Here is a 15,900-nt window from a genome sequence, read left to right on the forward strand (position 1 = left end):
GAATATGGGTTTGGTTTATTAAAAGTGTTAATGACATTAGCTTGATCATTTAGACATTCTTTAAGTGCAGGCAGAGTAGGACAATCTTGAGTGAAATGATCATTTGATCTACATATGGTACATGCAATTTCTTGAATAGATTTTACTTGATCAGTTTTTTTATGCTCCAAAGCTTCAACCTTCCTAACTAGGGATGCAAATTTTGCTTGTAAATCATGATCTTCCCTAAGGTTATGGATTCCTCCACTAGATGGAGATGGTTGTTGCTTATTTGTCAATTCAAAAGTTCCAACAGTATCCCAATGTTGTGCATTTTTAGCTAATTGGTCAAGGTAATCTAGTGCATCCTCAGGATTTTTATCCCAAAATTCACCATTACACATCATTTCAACAACCTGTCTACTTTGGGGTATTAAGCCCTCGTAGAAGTAAGTGACCAATCGCCAAGTTTCAAAACCATGATGTGGACATATGTTAAGCAACTCTTTAAACCTATCCCAATATTGGTATAATGTTTCTCCATTTTTTTGAGTGAAAGAAGTGATTTGCCTTTTAAAAGAATTTGTTCTATGAGGTGGAAAGAATTTTTTTCAAAAATTGTTCTTGCATGTTATTCCAAGTTCTTACTGATCCAGATCTAAGGTTTTGTAGTCAAGTTTTAGCTTTATCTTTTAATGAAAAAGGAAAAAGCTTTAATCTAATTATGTTCATGCAACAATTTTGGTCTGTGTATGTATTACAAACTTCCTCAAAATCTCTTAGATGAAAGTATGGATTCTCAGATTCTAAACCATGAAATGTTAGTAAAAGATGGATAATACCTGATTTAAAGTTGAATCCAGATGCTTCTGGAGGGAATACTAGACACCACGGTGCTCCGGTTCTGGTTGGATTCATGTAGTCTCTCAGAGTTCTTGGTTGATTCTGATCATGCCCATGTTGAGAATGATTATCTCCTTGATTAATATGAGGATTAGGTTCGTGCACAAAGTTTTCGTCTTGGTTCTCATCCATAATTGGTGGTGGAAATTGAGATCTATGAATTAACCTGCTACTTAAAGATCGAGACCAACGTCTCATGCAATGGTTATGTTATAAAGATAATTCACACAAATTAATAACAAAATAAAAAAATTAAATAAAAATAAAAAAATAAAATATGCAAATAATATAAGTGTACAAAAGAAAATTAAAACTAAAATTAAATAACAATTTTGGTAGTTGAACCCACCAATAAAGCAAAAATAAAATAAAAATAAATGCAAAATAATAAAATAGCTAAAAAAATGGTAGTTGAACCCACCAATAAAAAAATAAAGCAAAAAAAAACAAAAAAAAATAAATATTGAAAATAAAATAAATATTGAAAATAAAATAACTGAAAATAAAAATTAAGAGTTAGTAGTTAGTTTGGTAGTTGAACCCACCAATAAAGCAAAAATAAATAAATAGATACGAAATAAAATAAATGCAGAAAATTAAATAAGTAAAATAAAAAAAAAGTTAGCAGTTAGCAGTTAGTGTGTTAAGAGTTAGTAGTTAGAGTTAATTTTTTCCAAATTAAGTCCAAAATAAGTCCAAATATGTCCAAAGTATATCCAAGATGTAAGTCCAAGTCTTGATTATTTTGAGGAATTTCGTCTAGGGAATCTATTGCCAATTATTTTTAATTTTATGGCCACACTGTAATTTTTAAAAGTTTAGAATTGAGCCATGTGGGATGAATGTGAAACTTCTGAAAGATGTTGGGGTCAAAACATAATTATGAGAAAAATGAGCTAGAAACGAGAATTGTTGGGCTGAAACTAGAATTATGAAAGATGTGGGGATAAAAGAAAATTTAAGAAAAGGAAAAGGGGGCAAACGAAAATTTACATATAAGAGAAATAAAAAATCGGAAAAACAAACCAAATAAAAACTTTTCCCAGGCAACGGCGCCAAAAACTTGATACAATTTAAAAGTAATTTTAAACTCGCAAGTATAAGAGTGTCTTGTTGTATTATAGCTCTGTGAGTCCGAGGTCGATCCACAGAGAAAAGATTTAATATGTTTATTTTATTTTATCTAAAAATTGAAATTAAAACTTGAATATAAATAACTTAATTTAAATGAAACTATGAAATCAAACTAGTTAGGATTATGGATCCACTCTTAGAAGTAAATAAAACTTAATAAATTCTTTTTGCCATTTTTTTTAGATTTATTACCCAAAAGATTAATTATATAAATTATTATTATTTCCCTTTAATTTTATGATGGATTAAGTATTTATTGTGCCAAAATTCAATAAGTCAAAATACCATTTCACCATACCTTATATTAAGATCTTAAGAATTTATTGTGCCAAATTCATTTGTTTATCTACAATAAATCAAAATTTCAAAATATAAAATATGTATAAAATTAAATAGAAAATAATTTAATTTATAAAATTAAAAATAGAATTTGATTAAATCATATTTATTTCCTTAGAGTTTTACCTTCCCCTAACTAATAATATTAAGTTAAGCAAAACTGAAATAAAAAGAAATATTAAAATTGAATTACTTATAATTAAAAGTAATAAAAACAACTAAAATTGAAAATAAAACTAATTTTATTTATAAAATAATTATACAAAATATTAAAAACACACCTGAAAATCAAGATTACAGGGAAATGGAGAGAATTTGAGAAGAAGAGAGTTGTAGAGAGATGATTAAAAACATATAAATGAGGATTTATTTATAGAAAAATAAATTCATAATCCAGTGTTTTGCGGTCCATCATAAGCTTCAGGCATGTGCTCCTCACAACCATTAGATCAAGATCCAACGGTTGGTCAAACTTCAAAAGTCAACATTACATGTGGCATCATTTGACTCATCCGATTTGGCCAAAGAACGGTTGACATTTGGTGGGTTAATGGGTGGATCGGGTCGACCCGAATACAAATATTCGGATCCTACAACTTACTTCACCAACCATTGCCACGTGCCACAATCATGGCCGTTGAATCATGAATGGTTGAGATTTAGTCAAAATTGCTCTCATGCACTCATATCTATTGTAAGCTCATTTCATCATCTATTGAGTGCTCGGTCAACAGGAAAAGTCAATTTTTTTTACACAAGCCCAATTTTAAGCCGATCTTGACTGACCTTAAAGTTTTTCGGGCCTCCGGAATCCAAATTTGACCTCCGTTTATCTGTTTGAAGTCTCGAATTACGTAAAATTAATATTTTTCCTAATAAACACATAAAAATACACAATTAAATATATTTAAAACATAATTAATAATTCCTAATATATTACATAAACAAAAATATAAATTATAACAAAAGCATAAAATAACATATTATCGCTTGATAATTAAATAATTTTTAATAATAATCACTAGACATGAGCAACATGATATTCTTCAAAGCACCGAAAAGAAATAGACCACTTGAAAATGCACATGGACTTGCTATACCAAGTCTGCCTACTCCAAATACGTGAGTAATCTTCTTCAAAATGAAGCTTGATCAACAAATGTCGATTATCTAGTAAAGAAATCTGTGCACAACCTTTCAAACCCAAAGAAACAAAAAATTTTCGAATCAAATCCATAGATGGATGGCCAAATGAAAACTTACCAACAAGCGATAATTTGAAAGGCTCAGCCATGATCTGGATTTTTGCAGCAAAAAAGAGAACAATAGGTTCACCTCCAAATAATGAAACTGGCTTCATCGAAATTGAAGGGATTTGAGGGCCAAAATGAGCATTAACAAATGACATAAGAGGCTGTGAGACAACATTAGAGTTGAGGATAACTGCAGGATTAGTAACAGAGGCATATAAAGCTTTATCAAATGGGTGGGCATGGGCTTGGTTTTGGAGAGAATCATGAGTTTAGGCTTTATTTGATTACTTTAGGCTTAAAGAGGTAGGTCAAGATCATAGGGCTGGCCTGGTATTGTGTTTGGGTTTGGGCTTGGATTTGGGTTCCATGGAGGGATCAATTTTGTGTTTGTATTTGATTTTCTTGGGGGATTTGGCTTTGGGCTTGGAGAGTGGTGTTAAGGTCATAGGTTTGGGCTTGGTTTTATGTTTGGATTTGGCCTAAAGATGGTGGATTTGGACTAGGGCTTCGGGCGTTGTGACTGGGGTGCTTTGGTGAATGGATTCGACGTTGTATGTCAGTGACTAACGTTTGAACTGTTGTAGACAATGGAGGCTGAGGGGAGGCGGAGTAGGCAATTAAGGCAGCTGGGAGGTATCGTGGTGGTGCAAAGGTGGTTGATAGGAAATGGCTGGGATGGTCATGATGCCCCTAGCAGTGTCTAAAAGTTGGGCAACGAGAGAGTGGTCTGTGTTTTGTGGCAGCAGAGACATCATTGATGGCTGGTCTGTGTCGGAGTTAGTCAAGGGTGAAGGCTGCGGTAGGGGAGAGATGCCTATGGCGGTGAAAGATACAGTTGTGGCAACGAGATTGTTTGATGGAAAAAGACATAAAAAAGGCTTGCTGTTATGGGGTTGTTACAGCTGTGTTGGTGGCTGCCGTGTAACACCCCAAATCTAACACGTGCGAGCGCGTGAAGAAGGAGGTTACTCACAAATCGTAATCTTTACTCATAAATTTTCAAACTGAAATATCTCAAATTTTTATTCAAATAATTCCACAAATTCACCTATTATACACTAAATAGTCTCTCCCAAAAATAACAAAAGTCTCAAACTCCAAATTACAAGTTCATAATATAAATAAACTAAATAGAAACATAAGTTCATTCCTCTTCTTATTCAAATAGCAAACGGAAATGAAATCACTAACTCCAAAGCTAGACACACCTTTCAAACGGAACTTAATCTGCAAAAAATAATAATGAGGGGTGAGCCGTCAACTCTGTAAGTAAAACGATTCCTAACACACTAGGCCTATTGATAGCAAAAATATTGCAAGCCTTCTTTTATTTAAAACAGATATCATAATCTATAAATTTCATAAAACGATATATCATGATAAAATAACATAAATTCATTGTATCTCAGAATATCAAAAGCATTGTTACTTACGAAAGCAAATCATATATCACATTCACAGAAAACAAAAGGTTAGCTCATGTCATATAGTGTCACCTATAGTCCCGGTGACCTGGCCAAAAACAGAATCAGAATATCGTGTGCACACTTAAAACAAAAACCCAGTACTGGTCCATAGAGATATATCGTATATTACGATCAGAATCAAAATCAGAATCAGAATAACTATAGACAATGAGCCAAAACATTAGGAATCCCATACAATCATCAATAATTGAAATAAGACATGGGTACAAAACATTCGTATCAGATTCATAAAAGTTCATATCAATAATTTAGGCTTGCATAACATTTTAAAGATAAAATCATAAAAGGTAATAATTTACATATTAAAAAGCATTTATAAAATACTTTGTTAAAAAGAATTTAGGCTTTAAAACATTTACATAAAACTAATTTTGTTATGAAAATCCATTAATCTTCTAAGTAGTATAAAAATATTTTTACTTATAATAATAATATCAAAATACTTGTACATATTCAGTATACTAGAAATGAAGTTACTTACCTCGATAAAGGGATTTGAACTAACACACCTCTAAGCCTCTAAAAGTCCCAATCACCTCCAACACCTTAACAAATATAGGATATAACTATTAATAACTTATCCTAAGAGTCTGATTTGCTAATTCATACCCGTACTAGTCTAATTCTTAGAATTTTAACTCTTAATCTAAAACAAAATGACATAATATTCTGTAGAACCATTTTGGATATCCATGGGTACCTCATATAAACTTTCCAAGAGGATCCGATACCAAAAACATTTTCAAAACTATTTATTACTTGACAAATTCAAAACTATTTCATAGTACCTTAACCGAACAGAACGTATTCTGAGAATTTTATAAAATCATATACAAATAAGAAAATTATGAAATTAAAACTAGGAATACTAGACAAGTGTATCAACTCCTATATAAAATGTCAGAATGTTTAGAGTTCATTTAATAGTACAAATAAGTTTATGAATCTGATTTCCTTGCTGGAATCACAGTTTTCCAGTGTATTAGTGTCCTGTTCAAAAATCCATATAAAATTGAAAAAAAAAGTCAAATCTTATGAAACAAAATTTAATCAATAAGCTCTATATGTCTAGTTTTTAGAAATGTAAAGTTCTTAAGAAATATCATTAAGAAAATATATGTTTGAATTTAAGATACTCATATTGTCCAAACTTTGTCCAGTGTGCTTAATATGCCAATGGTTGATTATTAAAACCCACAATAAATCAAAACCCTAAACAAAACCTAAACACACCTTAAATCATGTATTATAATTTGTATCAATCTAAAATTATGCTAATATAAACCCTAAATAGAGTGATTGGAAATCTCATGGACAATAAGGAGAGTAAACTTACCAATTGCTTTGATTCTCTCCTAAACAATTGTTTTAATTCCTAGGTTGGATTGAAAATGAAAGGGGGTTAGGATATTTATAGGATTCCTTAAGGCTAATGGATGGCTAGGTTTTTGCCACTCTAACTCTTGATCAATGGTTGAAATTATTCTTCATAATACCTTACTAGTTTCTAGAATTCTTATCTATCTCTACAACTTCTCTTACATCATCACTTATGTCATAGATTATGTCATTATTATTTAGTCATTGCATCATCACTTATGTCATTACTTCTCTTAAAATTAAATATTATATATTATTAATATTATTTTAATACTTAAAGGGGCTTGCTAGCTCAAAATGAATTCTACTATATTTAGGTGAGAGAATTGAACCTTACAGCCGATCAGGGAAATGATCGCCTTCATGAAAAGGAGGTGTCAGTGGTGGTAAATCACCACCAACCGCCGTCAGTGGGTCCAAGGGCTGGATTTTACATCTAGACCGAGTACGTGGCTTATGGTTCAAACGTGCATGTGGTTGAGATGGTGGTTGCCTAGCCAAAGGAAGGTCACCAGTGGGGTGAGGGAAAGTCGACTGGTCACCTCCGCCGACGGGTAGTGGCGCCATGCCAGTGGCCAAAAGTTGTTCCTCCCTAATTCAAATAATTTAATAAATTAGTGCAAAATTACGTGACAAATGTCCCAATAAAATGTGTGAACAACATTAGAATGTGGTTAAAATTTCCTTTAGAAATAGTTATGCTCTAACTAATAAAATTGGGCCCTTGGTACTTTGATTAGGCGGCTTTCGTGCTTTCCCCTCATACAAGAAACGATGATGTACTACACCTGCACCATTGTAGAGTGGCTATTTGGGTCCATTGTTTTTTAAATTACATAAGATTATTGCTGGAATTATAATTAATATTATATGAGATTATTACTTGAGCTCATATTCTTTTTTTTTTAATTACATGAGAATATTATTTAAATTACAGTTCATATTACATGAGATTACTTTTGAAATTACATCATACTACTATTGATTAGATAATTATTGAGACTAACTTACATTAAATCTTACATAGCATTGCCCAAAATTTACCCCTTTGTAATATTTGAGGAATATCTACTCCACTCACATTTTGAAAAGGAAAAAACTATCTTCACTTAATTATTTTCCATAATTGAAGAAAAAATTAAATTCCCATAATGCTTTGTGAGGGCTCGAATTAGTGATGGGTTCTGACCAGTTGGTCAAAGATTGAGTTGTTCATTTGGGTCCACATTTTAAATGTGCCTTTGTGTTACATGTCTTAATATTTTGCATACATATTTTAAATATGCCTTTATATTACACGATTCACTTAGTATGTGATACGTAATAGATAGAGGCCTCGGCACCTTGCTTACTATTGAGGTCAGACAGTTATAATACTAAAATATTTGGTAAACGCTAATCGATATGATTTCACCTACAGTTTTATAATAAAAAACCTATCATATTATTATTATTATTGTCAAAATCATTGTTTATAAATCATATTTACTACTTATGTTTTAAAATTATAATATTTTTCACAAAAATTGTGGCTTAAAACCTAAAAACTACAATATTTCAATACCAAATAAAGCATATTTGTATTCTATCTCTTGATGGGTAATGACGTGGTATTTGTACCATCTAACTAAAACTTTGTCCTAGTTATGACAATGTCCCTTTTGGAACAGAGAGTGAGCGTAAAATTATCGGAGAAATTTTGGCACTTGAACGGGAAAGCAATTTCATTAATCTAAGGATTTTTCTACTAGGCATGCAATATTGATAGTAAATACTTAAATCTTATTTATACCAATACTATATATGGAAAAAGGGAAAGACTATTTGAAACCATTAACCCAATTTCTCATGATATCGACAAAATTTTGAATTCATAATTTTTCTTTAAGCACCCATCTCAATTTCTAAAATATCCTATTTGTATCTATGTCTTCACCGATATCAGTGAACATCAAAGAACATTATGTCTTTTCCAAACTAATTTAGATCTATAAACTTAATGAGTGATTCTTACAAAATTATTACTTTTAGAAATAATTTTATCCATTATAAATATTGTAATGGGGGAAGCTCCATAATTTTGATTTGGGATTAAGCAAAGATACTTTTGGAGTCAGTGCATAAATGAATTCAAGATTACCCTCTGCAAAGAGCAATCGAACTGCCACTTATATTTTTATCATAATTTGTTAATTTGATACAACTTCTTCCCCTCCTTTTTCCCAAATATGTTAAGGATTTTAAATTCATGAAACTTGAAAAATAGCATTGTTACTGGTTCAACAACAATTGAGATTTCATTTTGCATATGTTTCATTATAAGAAATGTTAAAATATCGTCCCTAAGGGCATGTTTGGGACATTGGGTTACATGGTATTATAATCCTGAATAATATTAAATTTATACTATCTCATGTTTGGTAGTAAAATTAATTTGTATTACCCCTCATAAATTTACTGTTCTAATACACTTAAACCCACATAAATTATACCCGAGTGGGAGCAGGGTTTATGCGGTATTGCATTAGATAATTAAAACCCAGAAAATCTCTCTTTTTTATTCTATAATAACACGATCCATCCAACATATCTAACATTCATTTCTTTATCACGGTTACTCCCATTGCTCGATGCCATGACCGTCGCCAACAAGTGCTTCTCGTGCCGCGTGAGACCACCCATCTGTTCTACCACTGACGTGCTTGCACTTTGCCATTGAATCATCAATCAACCGGTTAGTATTTGGGTCTGAATTTTCAAATTGAACCACAATCAGTTTAATTTTCATTCTTTTATGTTGAAGCCTGTCTTTTTCTTTCTGGGTTTGATTTTTGTTTTTTTTTTTTGTTGCTGTTGTTGTAGGTAGCTATTGATTTTGTCAGTACTTTTTACTTGGTTTTATGAGTTCTTGTTATATTTTTACTTACAATTAAATCAATTAAATTAATCTCCTTCAGATATGAATAAATAGATTAATTTTTCTTTTGAGAAAATTAATTAATTAGTTAAACAAGTAATAAAAAAAGTAATTAGTTGATGCAATTATGTGGTGGAGAGTGGAGGGAGTAAAGGTGGAGGACAGGGAATTATGCGAGTAGAGGTCGATGCGATTATGTGATTATACCTATACAAATCTAAGATATTCCATGATATTTAAGATTCAAATTGTAATCTAAACTTGCATATGAGTCTTGAAATTTTCTTGCAAAGTACTGGTATATAATTGATGATGAATAAATAAAGTTGAACAACGAGAGAGAGAGACAGAATGAAGTTATAAACTTTTTCCTTTTTAATTAACTTTCACATGTTATGAATTAACAAATCACTTATATTTTTAGTTTTCTAGCTTTTTGGACTATAAGTATTCTCATATGCTTTTCTCATTGACATTATTCACATTTTTTTTGGTTTTGGACTTGCATAGAGCCTTATATGCTTTTTGGTTTTGGATTTGCACAAATGTTTTTCTCATAGCTTCTTGGTTTTGGACTTGCACAGAAGCTTATATGCTTTTCTCATTGACATTTAGCTTCAATTTCTAATTCTTTTTGGATTTACGGTGTTATGAAAATTATATCTTTTGCCACAATATTGATGCTGCAATCAGTTTGAAAATGCATGCTTGAGTAATTGACAATATATTTTTTTTAATATCATGCTTATATGCTTTTCTCATTGACATTTAGCTTCAATTTATAATTCTTTTTGGATTTACAGTGTTCTGAAAATTATACCTTCTGCCACAATATTGATGCTGCAAATCAGTCTGAAAATGCATGCTTGAGTAATTGACAATAGTTTTTTTTAATATCATGAAATTATTGAAATAATCAATACTCAATATAATGCATGCTTGAATAATTGCTAAAATAGTTTTTTTCCCCTCATTTTACTTGTTGTTTTACATATACACATGAGAAGAGAAATTGTTTTCATCACATGGCAAACAAAATTAAGGTTCATATTCATTGAGATGTTTTTTCTCCATGTTTACTTCATCTGAATTAAGTGATGCAAATAGTTAGCACTTAATGTGGTTCAAGTTGCGGCAACTGTGTAATGATCATCCGTGTTATTGATCCAAATATGTTCATAATGATGTAGTAACCAATTTACTATTGTTCTACGACATTGCAAACTTGATAGATGTTTGCGAGGATAGCCTTTTGGAAGATATCAATTCGGGGAATGTCCTTGAGAGGCTGCAAGAGGCCTGGCTATATTAGTTGAACATGTTGAAGAAAGGATGCTTGACGTATTTGTTTGATTTTGATGAGATATATGATGTTAGAGATGAAATCAAAAACTTTTTCAGGCAAGTAGATCGAGAACTAATACTAGAGATGTGTAAGGAGTTTTTACGGTTTGGAAACCGATATAATTTTCTGATGGAGGTCCTCTAATTCAAATTTGCTTGCCGTTGAAGTAGTTGTGTGTATAGTAGTTAGATCTTTTGTCATATAAAACATTCAGTGATATGTAACTTTATTTAAATGTATTGAATCCTTGTGTTGTAAATGATGTAAAACTTTGCTGTGTTTGAGAAGTGTGGGGCTAAAGCTGATGAGAGGTTTCCTCTGTAAAATTTGATGCACAAATTATTTGATTGAATGATTTCATTCTGTCTTTATTTCACAGATTATAATTTTGGAAAATACTGAAAATATAAATGTTATGCTGCCAAAAATTTAAGGCCATAAATTTTTATCTTTATGAATAATTATGATTTTTTTTAACATTTATACTAAAAATAATGTTAAAATTCTAAAATTTAAGATTTCTATATTTAATATTTTCTAAGTACTAATAAATATTATTTTTAATATGTAATTTAAATTAATCACCAAACAAATTAATACAATACAGTTAGCAACACAGTATAATATAATACACTTGCATTAAAATAATATAATACAGTATAATAGAATACAATGTGCCAAACGCACCCTAAGTAATCCGCAATGAGAAATGCTTTGTTTTGTCAATGTTATCTTCCAACAAGTGTAAACATAATTTCATATGTATTTAACCGAGGAATTTATAGATTTAGCATGAAGAAGAGACATAAGGGTTTACAAGTAAATTTATTTAGGGGCATATTTGTGATATAAAATTTTATAGAAAAAATGGGTGTCAGGAGTATTTTATTGGGTTCAAATAACCTCACCCATAGAAAAAATGTCCATATAGTCATAAAAAATTATGGTCCCAATTTGGGTTAATTATAAATAAGAATAAACTCCACATTATAATAAGTTATAGTTTTCCTAGATCCCATTTTAAGTAACTTGCCCCCACAATAATAATTATCACTATATTGTAAAAAATATATGCTATGGTACATTAAAGATTTAAGATGTAATAAAAGGATCATCTTATCAACTTTAAAATCATTTCGATTCCATTAGTAATGAGAATTTAGAATATCACATATTTATCAGTCTAAGATTCAATAGCTAAAAGAAAAATCGACTCTTTGAAGTCCTTCCTTTCTTCAAATGGAACAAAAAGATGTAGAATTAGACCGATTTCCTAAATATTTCTCTAGATATTCTTATATATTTCTAAAGTTTTTTTTTTTTTCTATAGAGTTGTTACCAAATCATTGTATAACATTTACATAAATTACAGTGGGAGAAAAAATTAAAGAAAATGCAAAACTTTAGACTTTTAAGATGACTTTGCATATTCTTAATCATATAAAATTAATATAGTTTATAGTTTACTTCTATAATATTTGGACTAACAACCACTAAGTCAAACCAATAATTTTTATAATCACGTCTCTATTCAATTATAACCTCCTCATGATAATAAAAATAGTTGATCCCAATACTATGATTACATAAAGGTTATACTATATGTCTATTTCTTTTATCAATATCTATAGATTAGATTTGACATGCCTCATTAATTAACTATCAATATGCATATACTTTATCTCCATATATATCACCTGCAATAATGATAACTAATTCAAAATAATAAATTTTGTAACTACAACTCTATTAATTTATAACCTCCTTATAGTAATAAAATTAATTTGGTCCGGACAACATAACTATAGAAATGTTTTATTGTATATGCAATGCAATAATGGTGATTTTCAATATAATTACAAATAAATTTAGTATAAATTCATTACTCATATCTGAACATTTTATCCGGTTAATTGATTCTTAAATTGGTAGTGTTAGACATCCTAAATTCATATCTCAACATTTTATGAGTGGGGTTATTTACACATTAAAATGTACTTTAGACACCCAAATTTTAATAAAAAATTTAAATTACAAAAATCTTCCGATTGTAATTTACGCAAATGGGCAATTGAGTTTCAGTTAATTGAAAAACTCTTGAGACCATTTAGCAACACAAACAATCCTTCAAAAAAAACATAAATCTATATCATAAATCACTTGGGGGGGGGGGGGGGGGGGGGAAAAAAAAAAAAAAAACTGAAATTTTTTCACAAAATGGCCAACAACAAACTACAATATTTGAAAACAATACTCATTCATATATGCAAATAAAAGGAGCATCAATGTTGAAAATGGAAAGAGAAAAAAATATTCAGTGATTAGAAAGAGAGTGAGAGAAAAATCTGCAGATCTCAACAACTGATTAAAGACGATAATAAAATTGAATTTGTGATTCAATGAAGATAATTCTCTACAAAAAAGAATTTGAAAAAAAAAAGTTATTTCATTTTAGTGAAGAGAATTGATATTTTACTAAAGAAAAATTTGAATATCTTGAAGGGTGCACTTCAATTTACCCGGTAGATAGTATGGTTATACTCAATCTCCCAAAACTTTAAGAACTGCAATTTACTCTCATTTTCATTCAAAAGATAAGGGCAAATGGGAGAGAGATTTTTTTTCCTTATTAACAATAAATGGGGGTAAATTGATATTTTCATACTTTGAGAATAAATCAAAAATTGTCATTTTAATTAGGGGGTAAACTAAAGTTTTATCTCTTTTTCGTATTAAAAAGAAATTAATGGAATGAAGTTATAATCTTTTCAAATTTCTATTACATAGATCTTTGAAAAATTAATGGAATGAGCCAACTAGAGTGAGATGAATGTTTGAATGTATAAAGAAATAAAATAGTTAATGACGCATTGATTAAGGACTATTTGGATTTTTTTAAAGAGCGTGTAAAATAGAAATTTATCACGTGTGTTAAAAATAATAGGGTACTCAAAGTATGTTTTAGAAATGCAAATAATCCCACCCAAATTTTATTCTGAATAATATACATGATAGTTATCAAGTGTATGGATGATGTGATGAATGAAACATCAAATATCCACCATTTGAGATAAAAATTTTGATTTTGCAATCAGAATGCAATTGGTGCAAATTGTGGCAGTTGAACAGGGAAATCATCAATTTCATCAATCCAAGGATTTTTGTCCAAGGCAGGATTGAGATTAATGGTTTTCAATACAGGCCATACAACAGTGTTGCAATTGAATCCTGCTCCGAAACCAATTTGGCATATCCTGTCACCTTTCGGAATTCTTCTCTTGGCCTCGGCGTAAGCCAATTCATACCACACAAGACTGCTTGAGGTATTCCTAAATCTGTAAAGAGTCACTCTTGAAGGCTCCATACCCATTCATTAAGTTGAAGGTTCTTTTAAATCCCATCTACACTCCTCTTCCTCCCGTATGAATACAAAAATGTTCGAAAGCCAACTAGATATCTGGAACGTACTGCTTTATCTTCATTTTAAAGATTTTTCTTCCTACTGAAGTTGCAATAAACAAGAGTTGCTCCGACACTGGAAGAACTAATGGTCCAAGTGCAGTGATGTGAGTCTTCAGGGCTTCTCCAGCAACAACCTTGAGGTTTTTTTAAAGTTTGACTCCTACATGCTGAAACTCATCTTCTTTTTGCATGATACAATTATAACTGTTGTCAACCAAATTCCTACACTCTTGTGGGTAAGCACAGAGAACATTACTCTAGGCTTGTATACAGGCAATGATCTATCAATGCTTCTTACAAACTGCTTATTTCGTGTTGGTCGCGCTGCAATTCTCCTCTCCAACCGATCATCTTTTTGCATGATACAATTTTGTGATTTATTTATTTTATCAAAGTTAGGGCTATTTTTTTAATTATAATTTTTCTTAGTGTTTCAAAGGTTTAATAACAGAAGAATGGGGCATTGAAATTAATTTAGGGGCTAAAATATCATTTGCGGTTAATTATGTAACGGTAGTTGTTCAATGTACTAGTTGATATAATTAAGCTACAGCGATCAGATGATCGGGTTGGAGAGGAGAAATTGCAGCGCGACCAACACGAAATAAGCAGTTCTAAGAAGCATTGATCGATCATTGCCTGTATTCAAGCCTAGAGTAATGTTCTCTGTGCTTACCACAAGAGTGTAGGAATTTGGTTGCACCTGCTACAATGAAATTAATAAAGTTTCAGTAGACCGCAGATTGCAGTGCTTTTTTAGATTATAACCAATTTAAAAAAAAAAAAAGAAACTGATTATTGCTTGCCCCCAAGTTTGAATCCTATGAGGTAGAGATTAAAAATTACAGCAAGTATCCGAACATTTATATGTAACCGTCACATTGTTAATAACTAACTTTGATTTGACAGTTACAAATAACCTATAACGTCAGTTGAAACTCAATTATTGGTTACTTAAAATGTAACTTATAATGTAAGTTAAATTACATATAATGTAACTTACAATAACCCGAATGTAGTTACCCATGATCTCTTACTTGTTTCATATGTTACCATTCTTTTGTCTTGGGTGACTACTTCTCAGTTGTTGTAAGTTACAGATAATGTAACTTAATAGCTGCCTCTGAAATTATTTAAAAGAAATAACTTAAAATAACTTAAGTAGTGAAACCCATACCACCAAGATTATAGCTGAGGATGTTGCTTCTAAGCTTGTAATGATTCACGATAAAGGCTGACAATGAAGGTGTTGGATTAAACAAGCTGCTGTTCACCACAAGAATACCAATATCTTTATGCTTGAACCCAGTTTTTGCCAAGCGCTCGTCTATGGCTCCAATTATCACATCGTCAGTCTCCTTCTTTGCCTCCTTCATATGACGGTTTTCTGCCGGGTTGTCCATCAAGGATTTTGGACCATATGTCATATTCCCAATCCTCGATCTCTCTAAAAGTTTCTGTTTAAAGGTCAAAGTTTCGGGCGGCTCATTAGGTAAATGGTTGCGAAAACAAGGGATACTAAGCATAATATTACCAGTAGTACTGTCACATAATTTAATTTGAAGCTAAGCTCGTTCCAAAACTGAAGCAAATCATCAAGTGTACTCAAAGTTGAAAAACCATCATAGATTAAAACAATGCCAAGGAGGGAAACGAGCAAGAGATGAGGAGCGTTAGAGATTAAATAGTGGTAACCAACTT

The 15,900-nt window shown here is 30.9% G+C and overlaps 1 non-coding gene and 1 pseudogene across 1 annotated transcript; one reads left to right on the top strand and one right to left on the bottom strand.

Moving 5' to 3' along the window:
* Positions 1-453: 453 nt before the first annotated feature.
* Positions 454-562, top strand: LOC112097463. The gene has a single exon (XR_002904995.1). It is a non-coding gene; the product is annotated as a small nucleolar RNA R71 (small nucleolar RNA).
* A 13,266-nt stretch (positions 563-13,828) lies between these two features.
* LOC18038970 lies at positions 13,829-15,626 on the bottom strand (annotated as a pseudogene).
* Between the last annotated feature and the right edge of the window lie 274 nt (positions 15,627-15,900).

The sequence above is a fragment of the Citrus clementina genome, unplaced genomic scaffold (assembly GCF_000493195.1).
Source record: "Citrus clementina cultivar Clemenules unplaced genomic scaffold, Citrus_clementina_v1.0 scaffold_6, whole genome shotgun sequence".
Classification (NCBI taxonomy): Eukaryota; Viridiplantae; Streptophyta; class Magnoliopsida; order Sapindales; family Rutaceae; genus Citrus; species Citrus x clementina.